We start from the raw sequence: 9933 nt of genomic DNA, 5'->3' as shown, positions 1-9933 counted from the left end.
AAATATTTCGTAGCCCAAACACTTGCTAACAATTCTTTCTCCATAGCGGAATAATTAATCTCATGTTGTTCAGCGTCGGCTTATGTAGCAGATCGGCTTATGGTCTTGCGATAGGACTGCACCTATAGCCATGTTACTAGCGTCGGTAGTAACAGAAAACATTTTGTTAAAGTCTGATATACGAGAATTGGGTCTGAGGTGATGAGTACTTTTAGTCTCTCGAACGCCTCGACATTTTTATCTTCTTTAGGATCTATTATTGCTCGTTTCTTTAGTTTGAGCGTCATAGGCTTTGCTATGTTATCGAAATTAGGAATGAACTTCCTATAAAATCCGCATAGTCCTAAGAATGACTTGATTTTTGTTTTGTGGTTTCGGGGATGGGAAACCCTGTGATGGCTGTTATCTTGTTGGGATTTGGTACTATTCCTTCGGGTGTAACTATATGACCTAGGAACTCAGTTACTTTCTTCAGAAACTCACACTTATTTATTTGTAGCTTGAGGTTTGCGTCTCTCCAGCTTGCCAAAGACTTTTCTTAGTGACAGAAGGTGGTTAGTTCAATGAAGTGGATAAAATTATGATGTCATCTAAGTACACCAAACAGTCTGTGAAAATTAAGTCTTCAAAGATCGCTCATGCATCTTTGGAATGTGGCAATAGCGTTCAAGTTAGCCCAAATGGCATTTGATTATATACTCGTAATGACCATGTTTGGTAGAGAGAATACCGTTTTTTCACGATCGAATTAGGTTCCATTGGGATTTGATGGAAATCTTTTGCCAAATCGATTGTGGTGAAATATTGGCACTTTCCTAGTTTGTCTAGGATTTCATCCATTCTTGGAGTTGGAAACTTATCCTAAAATGGTTATTTCGTTGAGACCTCCATAGTCTAACGACTTCTTCGGAATGATTGAAACTGGGGAACAGTAAGGCGATTTCGAGCTACGAAAGTATTCCTTGTTTAATCTGCACATATTCAACCTGTTTTATTCGCTTATGCAATTTTACGTTCAATTCCTAATAAATTAGGAGGAGTAATTGCATTAGTTTTATCAATTGCAATTTTAATAATTTTACCTTTTTATAATTTAAGAAAATTTCGTGGAATTCAATTTTATCCAATTAATCAGATTTTATTTTGAATTATACTAGTAACAGTAATTTTATTAACATGAATTGGAGCTCGACCAGTAGAAGAACCTTATGTTTTATTAGGACAAATTTTAACTGTAATTTATTTTTTATATTATTTAATTAACCCATTAGTAAGAAAATGATGAGATAATTTATTAAATTAATTAGTTAATGAGCTTGAATAAGCATATGTTTTGAAAACATAAGATAGAATTAAATTTTCTATTAACTTTACTAAAAAAAGTTATTTACAATAAAGAAAATAATAAAATTTTAAAACCAATAAAAAATAATAAATAATTTAAAGAAAAAGATAAAAAACATTTTCAAGCTAAATATATTAATTTATCATAACGAAATCGAGGTAAAGTTCCACGAGCTCAAATAAAAATAAATGAAATAAAAGTTAATTTAACATAAAATAATAAATTAAATACATCACAACCTAAAAAAATTACACAAAATAATATTCTTATAAACAAAATTCTTGCATATTCAGCTATAAAAATTAAAGCAAATCCTCCTCTTCTATATTCAACATTAAACCCTGAAACTAATTCTGATTCTCCTTCAGCAAAATCAAAAGGTGTACGATTTGTTTCAGCTAAAGAAATTGTTAATCAAACTAAAGCTATAGGAAATAAAATAATTAAAAATCAGACATAAATTTGATAATAAAAAAAATAAACTATATTATAACTACCAATTAAAAAAACAAATGATAATAAAATTAATGCTAAACTAACTTCATAAGAAATAGTTTGAGCCACAGCCCGTAAACCTCCTAATAAAGCATAATTTGAATTAGAAGATCAACCAGCTACTATAACTGTATAAACACCTAATCTAGTACAACATAAAAAAAATAAACCACCTAAATTAAATGAATATAATTTAACAAAAAAAGGTATGCATATTCAAACAAATAATGATAAAAATAAAGAAAAAATAGGAGAAATATAATATCTTAAATAATTTGATAAAAGAGGATAAGTTTGTTCCTTTGTAAATAACTTAATTGCATCACAAAAAGGTTGAGGAATTCCTATTAAACCAACTTTATTTGGACCTTTACGAATTTGAATATAACCTAAAACTTTACGTTCAAGTAAAGTTAAAAAAGCTACACTTACTAATACACAAATAATTAATAATAAACTTCCAATTAATGATAAAATAAATTCTATATAAAACAAGTACTATTTGTAATATAAATTACATAAATAAATTCTAAATTTATTGCACTAATCTGCCAAAATAGCTTATATTAATAATATTCATTTTAAAAATATAATTATTTTAATATTTGGTCCTTTCGTACTAAAATATTATAATTTTTTAAAGATAGAAACCAACCTGGCTTACACCGGTTTGAACTCAGATCATGTAAGAATTTAAAAGTCGAACAGACTTAAAATTTGAACGGCTACACCCAAAATTATATCTTAATCCAACATCGAGGTCGCAATCTTTTTTATCGATATGAACTCTCCAAAAAAATTACGCTGTTATCCCTAAAGTAACTTAATTTTATAATCATTATTAATGGATCAATTATTCATAAATTAATGTATTTAAAAATTAAAAGTTTTTTAAATTTTAATATCACCCCAATAAAATATTTTTATTTATTAAAACAAAATTAATCTTAACAATTAAAATAATAAAAATATAAAGATTTATAGGGTCTTCTCGTCTTTTAAATTTATTTTAGCTTTTTGACTAAAACCACGCTGATGCCGCTGAACTGCCACACAAATTTCGCACTCTAACGGTTCGCCGCTTTAAATCCAAAAATCTACTGTCCACTCTGATTATGCAAGACTTACGCTGGGCATTCGATGTCGCTGGTCCCGTTACGATTTCCGTTATTATGCACTTCGATTCACTTATACTCCCGAACACTCGACGTAGCTCTTGGGCTGCTCACGCGCGAAGATCCCGTGCCTTGGCTGCCACCCTCCTTATATAGGCGCCGGCTAACGGTTCCTCGATCTTATGGCCATATTTGGTCATGCGTCGGTCCGCTGCCGGCCCGATCCCATCCTTCCACTCTCTTTTGAGCCGCCATATTGGGCTCCCCGCGCTCTGAGCGCCTCTTCCAGATTCTCTTCTCTTCTGCGTCGCCATCTTGGGCTCCGCGCTCTCTGATCGCCTCTTCCAGATTCGCCGTGTTCGGATATCCGAGCCCTAGGCTTTAACCCTCTAAAGCCTGCGAGGAACACGTTCCCTCACAAGGTTTTCTATATTTATGGGGGCATTCGGAATGTTTTCTTTTATGATGTTTATTGATGATCCCGAATCCACGATACCTCTAAGTATTTTATTATTTAATTTTAGGTTTATATAGGATCCCCCTCGGTTTCTTCCGAGGCTGTTTGATGAAAATTTACATCCATTTTCATCTGGTCGCTTTGGCTTTCTCGAATTCTTTTAGTAGGTTGATTGGGCCTGCTGCCACTAGCTTGGTTTTGATTCATTTGATAATTCACAGGATTCTGTGCTTGACCTTTTTTCAAGGAGTTACGAAATTCCTGTTGCAGTCCAGGATTGTTATTATTGTACCTGAACCAAATGGATTCTGAGCTTGTTGTGTATTGCTACTAGAGTTTGGTTAATAATTCCCATTAGTCTTCTCAGCGGACTGCTGCGGTTTATGCTGATCTTTATTGGTATTCTTATCTTCTATCTTAACTTCGTACAAGCCTTCTTCTTGAGCGGCTTTTTTAAGTTTAGACAGTGTTGTTATGTCTTTTCGGACTAACGTCATAAAGGTCCTATCTGGGAGTTTACGCGATATTACATCTTTAATTGTATTATTTAATGCGTTTTGATAAATCAGGGTGTTGGCTACACTGTTTTCTAATGCTAGCTTATTAGTAACTACAAGGGCTTTAGTTTCTAGATCTTCTATAAACTTACGAAGACTCCCATTGAATTTTGTGAAGTAGATTTGTCGCAGAAGTTCTTCGTATGGTGTGTGATTCTTGAATTCGTCTATTAGAACATTCTTCAGCTCCAGCCAGGTGTTGGGTTGCACCATTTGTGAAGGTCGTTGTGCTTCTTCGGTCAGCTGCACCTCAATGGCTCCAAACAGTATTCGTGACTGTCTGGCGTCTTACGTCGGGTACAGTTCTTGTATGTACTCAACGCGTTTGATGAAGGAGCTCAGCTTTCCAGCTGATCCGTCATAGGGTGGCACTTGTCGAACTGACAGTAGTGCTTGGTTTAGGTGAATTTCACTAAGGGTTACAGGTGGTAATGCCATTTTGATTTGTAATTAATTTGATTTACTTCACGTGTGTTTCACTCAATGGATCATTTTAGTTGTTGCTGTTTTAGTTACACAATTATTATTATGTTTAACGTTTGTGTTTGGCCTAGTGCTACGTTGCACCTAGGTTCTTTGGCGGATTCACTTGGTTTAACTAGCTTCGCTAATCTCCAGCAATCTAGTCGTTTAGATTGCTTCTAATAGATTAGTACCGGAACAATAACGTTAGTGTTTGTGAATCCTACCGGCTGCGCCAAAAAGAATTCCCGAGTTCAAAAGTAGGTTTTTAAAAAAGATATTTTATTTAACCGAACTTATATAATAGAACATGGGATAATGAATTCCCAAACTCAATGTTAGAAAGTCTCAAACGGAACTGTCTTCTTGTTCTCGAGATATTGATCTCGAGACCTCTGTTGGGAAGCTTAAAGCTTAAGGAGACTTAAGCTTTCCGCTTCGGCTGATATTTCGTCTTCGGAATTGAGTGATGATGGCTTCGGCTGAAAGAGACGAAGCTTCTGTGGCGAGAGGCGTTGCTTTGGTGAGAGCGGCTGATAAGCGATGCGTTGGCCTATGTGTGGGAGGCTTGGGAGATGCGTCGGCTTGGATGAAACAGGCAGCCGCAGCTGGTGATTGGTGTCAGCTTTCATCTTGAGAACTCACTTGTTTACAAGAATTCTCCCTTCTATTGGAGTGTGGGACTGATTCTGAATTAGTCATAGTGTGGAGTGTGGGAACGAGCTGATAACGTATTGGTCAGCGACATTCTATTGCATTCCAGAGCCGTATGGACGAATCCTGCATTGTTTTTTCAGGTGTTGGGGTCGACGTTAGTCTCGGATGTTCAACATATACATCTTATTACCGGACGTGAACTTAAACCAGACATATCCAAATCCTCCTCAGACATACCAATCCCTCCACATTTCAGACCATACCATATTAGACTTCGAGAATATCAGAAGCGTAGAGCCGAAATTTTGATTCCAAACCTGCTTTAGCGGTGTTGTCTCGTTCAGCGGAACGAATGCGCGAATTTTGGAAGCGAAAGAGAAGCCTACGTCACGTCACTGTTTCCTCGGTCGTTCACAAAGCGAGCGATATTCGTCCTTTTACTCAAGTTGAGATACTCGGTGAGAGTTACCTTGCGCTATTAGATAGCGGAGCCAATAAAAGCGTCATCGGAGGAAAATTAGCCGATAAAATTCTCTCGAAGAATCTTCTGACAAAAAATGAAAGGCGTTGTTCGTACTTCTGACGGTCAGACTCAGATGGTATCTGGTTTTATTAAAGTTCCTCTGAATTACAATTCAATACACTCGGACTTTGAATTTCTAATAGTTTCATCTATCCAACAGGATGTAATATGTGGAATGGACTTTTTGGAAAAGATTTGGCATTTCTATCGTTCCATCATCATCATGGAAAATAAGCGAATTATCATTTCAATCCGAGCACGAGTTGCTTAAGTTGCCTTGTCGATTTCACAAAATAAGCAGTTACAGCACGTGATCGAATTGTTTCCGTCATTCGAAGAGAATGGACTGGGGTTAACAACCCTAATAGAGCACCACATTGATACGGCTAACAGCAAGCCAGTTAAGCAAAGATTTTACCCTTTGTCTCCAGCAAAGGAGACCCTTTTATGTGCAGAGATCGATCGCATGTTGAGTATGGACGTTATTGAAGAAGCTCCGAGCTCCCCGTGGTCATCTCCTGTCACACTGCACATCAAACCTGATAAGGTGCGACTTTGTTTAGATGCCCGCAAACTCAACGCAGTTACAGTCAGAGATGCGTATCCAATTCCGATCATGGATGGCTTGTTAAGTAGGTTGCCGCCGGGTCACTGTATTTCAAAGATAGACCTTAAGGATGCCTTCTGGCAGATTAGATTAGACCAAGAATCTCGTGCGAAAACAGCTTTCACAGTACCAAATAGGCCGCTTTATCAGTTTAAAAGAATGCCGTTTGGATTGACAAACGCGCCACACACGATGAGTCGGTTGATGGACATTGTAATTCCGTATCAACTCAAATCTCATGTGTTGGTATATCTTGATGACTTATTGGTGCTTTCAAGCAATTTTGAAGACCACTTGCTACATTTATCGGAAGTTGCTCTTCAATTACACAAGGCCGGACTGACAATAAACGTGCAGAAGAGTCAGTTCTGTCTGAAACGGGTGGACTACCTTGGGTATCTTGTGGGTGAGGGACGCTTCAAGTTAATTCAGAGAAAGTACGAGCCGTGGATGAATTCCCGATACCGAAGACTCAAAAGCAACTAAGGAGATTTTTTAGGAATGACTGGGTGGTATCAACGTTTTATTCCCCGTTTTATTCTTTTCTCTCACTGAACTACTCCGTGGAAAGTCGTATGAATGGAATGAAAAGGCACAAGCAGCGTTTGATGATATCAAGTGTAAATTATGCTCAGCTCCATTTTTAATTCATCCCAATTACGACAAGCCTTTTGTAGTTCAATGCGATGCATCTCTTCATGGGGTAGGTGCGTATGCTCCACAGTCGAATGCCGCGGAAAGGGTTAACAGATCGATTAATGCCACCAATCAGTTGGTATGGCACCTTATTTCGTGATCTTTGGTCAGCACATGATTTCACATGGCCAAGATTACAAAATGTTGCGAGAAGTCGAATTACTCAACGAGGGCGAGGGAAAATTGTCAAGAGCTGACGAATTTCAGAAGATTCGCTCAAACATCGAGAAACACCTGACAAAAGCTTTACGAGAGAAATCAACGCTCTTACGATCTGAGATCCAAGCCTCGTTCGTTTGAGGTAGGTCAAGAAGTAACAAAGAGAAATTTTTCTTTGAGTAGCGTGGCCAAAACCGTTAACGCTAAACTAGCTCCAATTGGAGTGAAGGCTCGCGTAAAGCAGAAATGTGGCCAACTGATTTATCTACTGGAAGACTTGAACGGTAGAGAACTGGGGAAATTTCACATTAAGGATATTTGGTAGCTAGAGACAAAAGTCTGCACCCTTCCTTGTTGTTGTTTCAGTTTTATCTTGGGTCAAAACCCTAAGGTAAAATCTGGCGGGGGGGTGTGAATTTTAAAATTGTTGTGGCTGCAAAGACAAAAACTTAAAAACCAACCCCTGGATAAGGTACGCAAAGAAAAAAATGAAAAAGTGACCTTATTACATAATTCCATGTATGTATTGTACATAGGTTATGATCCACGTGTGGCAGAAAATTTCTGACCTGGCCTGACCCTCGTTTCGCAGGGTGGTCCGCTCCAGTACCACGATCATCAGTCCTTCTTTTTGGTGCCACCGGACCTTGCCTGCAGGCAGAGAAACGGATGGACTTGGCGATCGGGACCGAGCCGTTTATATACATATACATATCTCACTATCTCACTAAAGGATCTAATAGGTGCATCATCGGTCTCATTGTGTCCATGGAAGGGTATTGGTAAAATACCTCTTCATAACGCTTCTTGTTATTTTGCATATTTCTACATTTCTTTAACAGTTTTTATGGCGAACGTGAAATTGGGCCCAACGACACCAGCAGCTGTTTAAAAGTCTGTAAGTAGACACAAATATATACACATACACTCCGGGTCAGGAGAATAGCGTCTACACAGTGAGACATGCATGCTTAACCATATATAAAATGAATTATTATTAACTACAATCACTACAATTATGCCATTTAATTCATTTAATTAATTCATTCTTACTTTATATTTTGATTTTATTATTTGTATTCATATTTGATCATTCTCTTGAATTCCTATGTCTTAAATAAGTCCCACATATATATACACATGCAGTAAAAATAGTTTTAAGGGTTAGGGTAGAAATAATGGGGGTTACAAACAACATGAAGTCATACAAGTCAAAGTAAAATTATAACGTTTTAACATGAATTTCTAGTCTGATTTTTGGGAGGGTTCCTAAGGCGTGCGGAAACAAGAGAGGATCCGGGTGCTCAGGGAAAATCATTCAAGCCCAACGGCCGGACACCTAGGCGTCAGACGAACAAAATATCGAATAAGACAGCGATACTTCTGGCCGCGCCTAAGTCAAGACGTCACCCAATTCGTACGAGCATGCGATAGTTGCCAAATGTACAAGGTATCACAACAGGCAGCAGCGGGAAAAATGCTAACAAAAATAGCAAACGCACCATGGGAAACGATATGCGTGGATTTCGTGGGACCGTTGCCAAGATCATCACACGGCAACACGCTAATGATCGTGTTTATCGATACATTTTCGAAGTGGGTGGAGGTCACACCGGCGCGACAGGCAACAGCTGATACCTTTTTAAAAGCGTTCCACGAGAAAATACTGGCGCGAGGAGGAGCACCGAAGCAGATAATCTCGGACAACGGAGTACAATTTACAAGCAATAAAACAAACGGGAAGGGACGTGTGAGACGCTTCTTACGCGTCACAACTTTTATACCCGGCACTCAGTACTACATCTGCAACTTAGCGGTTATTTGTCAAATTTTACATTTTTTCTTCATCTGTCATCTACATCAACAACACTACTCACGCCAACACGCTCCTTTAGCTCGCCACCCTCCCCTAGAAACACACACTGCAGATTCAGGGCAGAGTCGTGGCTGAGGCAGCGGCAGAGACGTGTCAGGGGTAGAGTCCATTAACAGCGCGAAGCAGAGTGTGAATGCTGCGGGACGGGGTGGGTTTGGCCACTGCAAATTAATTTCTTCATTGTGGCTATAATAATGATCCAATCGGATCCCAATTTGGTGATCTGATAGATATGGTCATTCCCTACGGAATGGCGTTTTTAGTTTTCTGCTATTTTTTTCAAAATTGTAGATTTGTGAGGTTTTTGCCCTTTTGCGGGGGCGGAAGGGGGCGGGGCTCATTTTTGAAATACACTAGTTTCATTGTGAGCATACAGCAGTCTGGATGCAAAATTTGGTGGCTCTAGCTCTTATAGTCTCTGAGAACTAGCCGACAAACAAGACGGACAGACGGACAGACGGACGGACGGACAGACGGACAGACAGACATGGCTCAATCGACTCGGCTATTGATGCTGATCAAGAATATATATACTTTATGGGGTCGGAGACGTTTCCTTCTGTGCGTTACATACATTCACTTTGTGCACAAATACAATATCCCCTATTTACTCTTCGAGTACCGGGTATAAAAAACTAAATACGGAGAATAATTGTCGTAAATGTGGAGTCAGAGTTGCCGAAAAAGCTCGGCAGCTTCCAACATTTTGGTGACCCCGACGTGATTGCCGTGAACTTATAGTGCGTTAAAGTGTTTAAACATTTAATTCTTCGAATTTTAAACATATAACTCAACATTTGCTAAGAGAAAGAGCGAACAAAAGTAGTTGTGGCCGACCGTGGCAGTGCTATCGGCCCGCTATTCGTTTTCGTTTTCTCGTTCACCGTCTGCTTCAGGCTGCGCAATGCACTGTCGAGACCGGCTGCATAGAGTTCTAAGCGAGGTCCGTTAGCTTTTTTTCGTCTACTCTTTCGTCGTTTGCTT

The sequence above is a fragment of the Drosophila subobscura genome, chromosome A, assembly GCF_008121235.1.
Source record: "Drosophila subobscura isolate 14011-0131.10 chromosome A, UCBerk_Dsub_1.0, whole genome shotgun sequence".
NCBI classification, from domain to species: Eukaryota; Metazoa; Arthropoda; class Insecta; order Diptera; family Drosophilidae; genus Drosophila; species Drosophila subobscura.
This window is presented reverse-complemented; position numbering follows the sequence as displayed.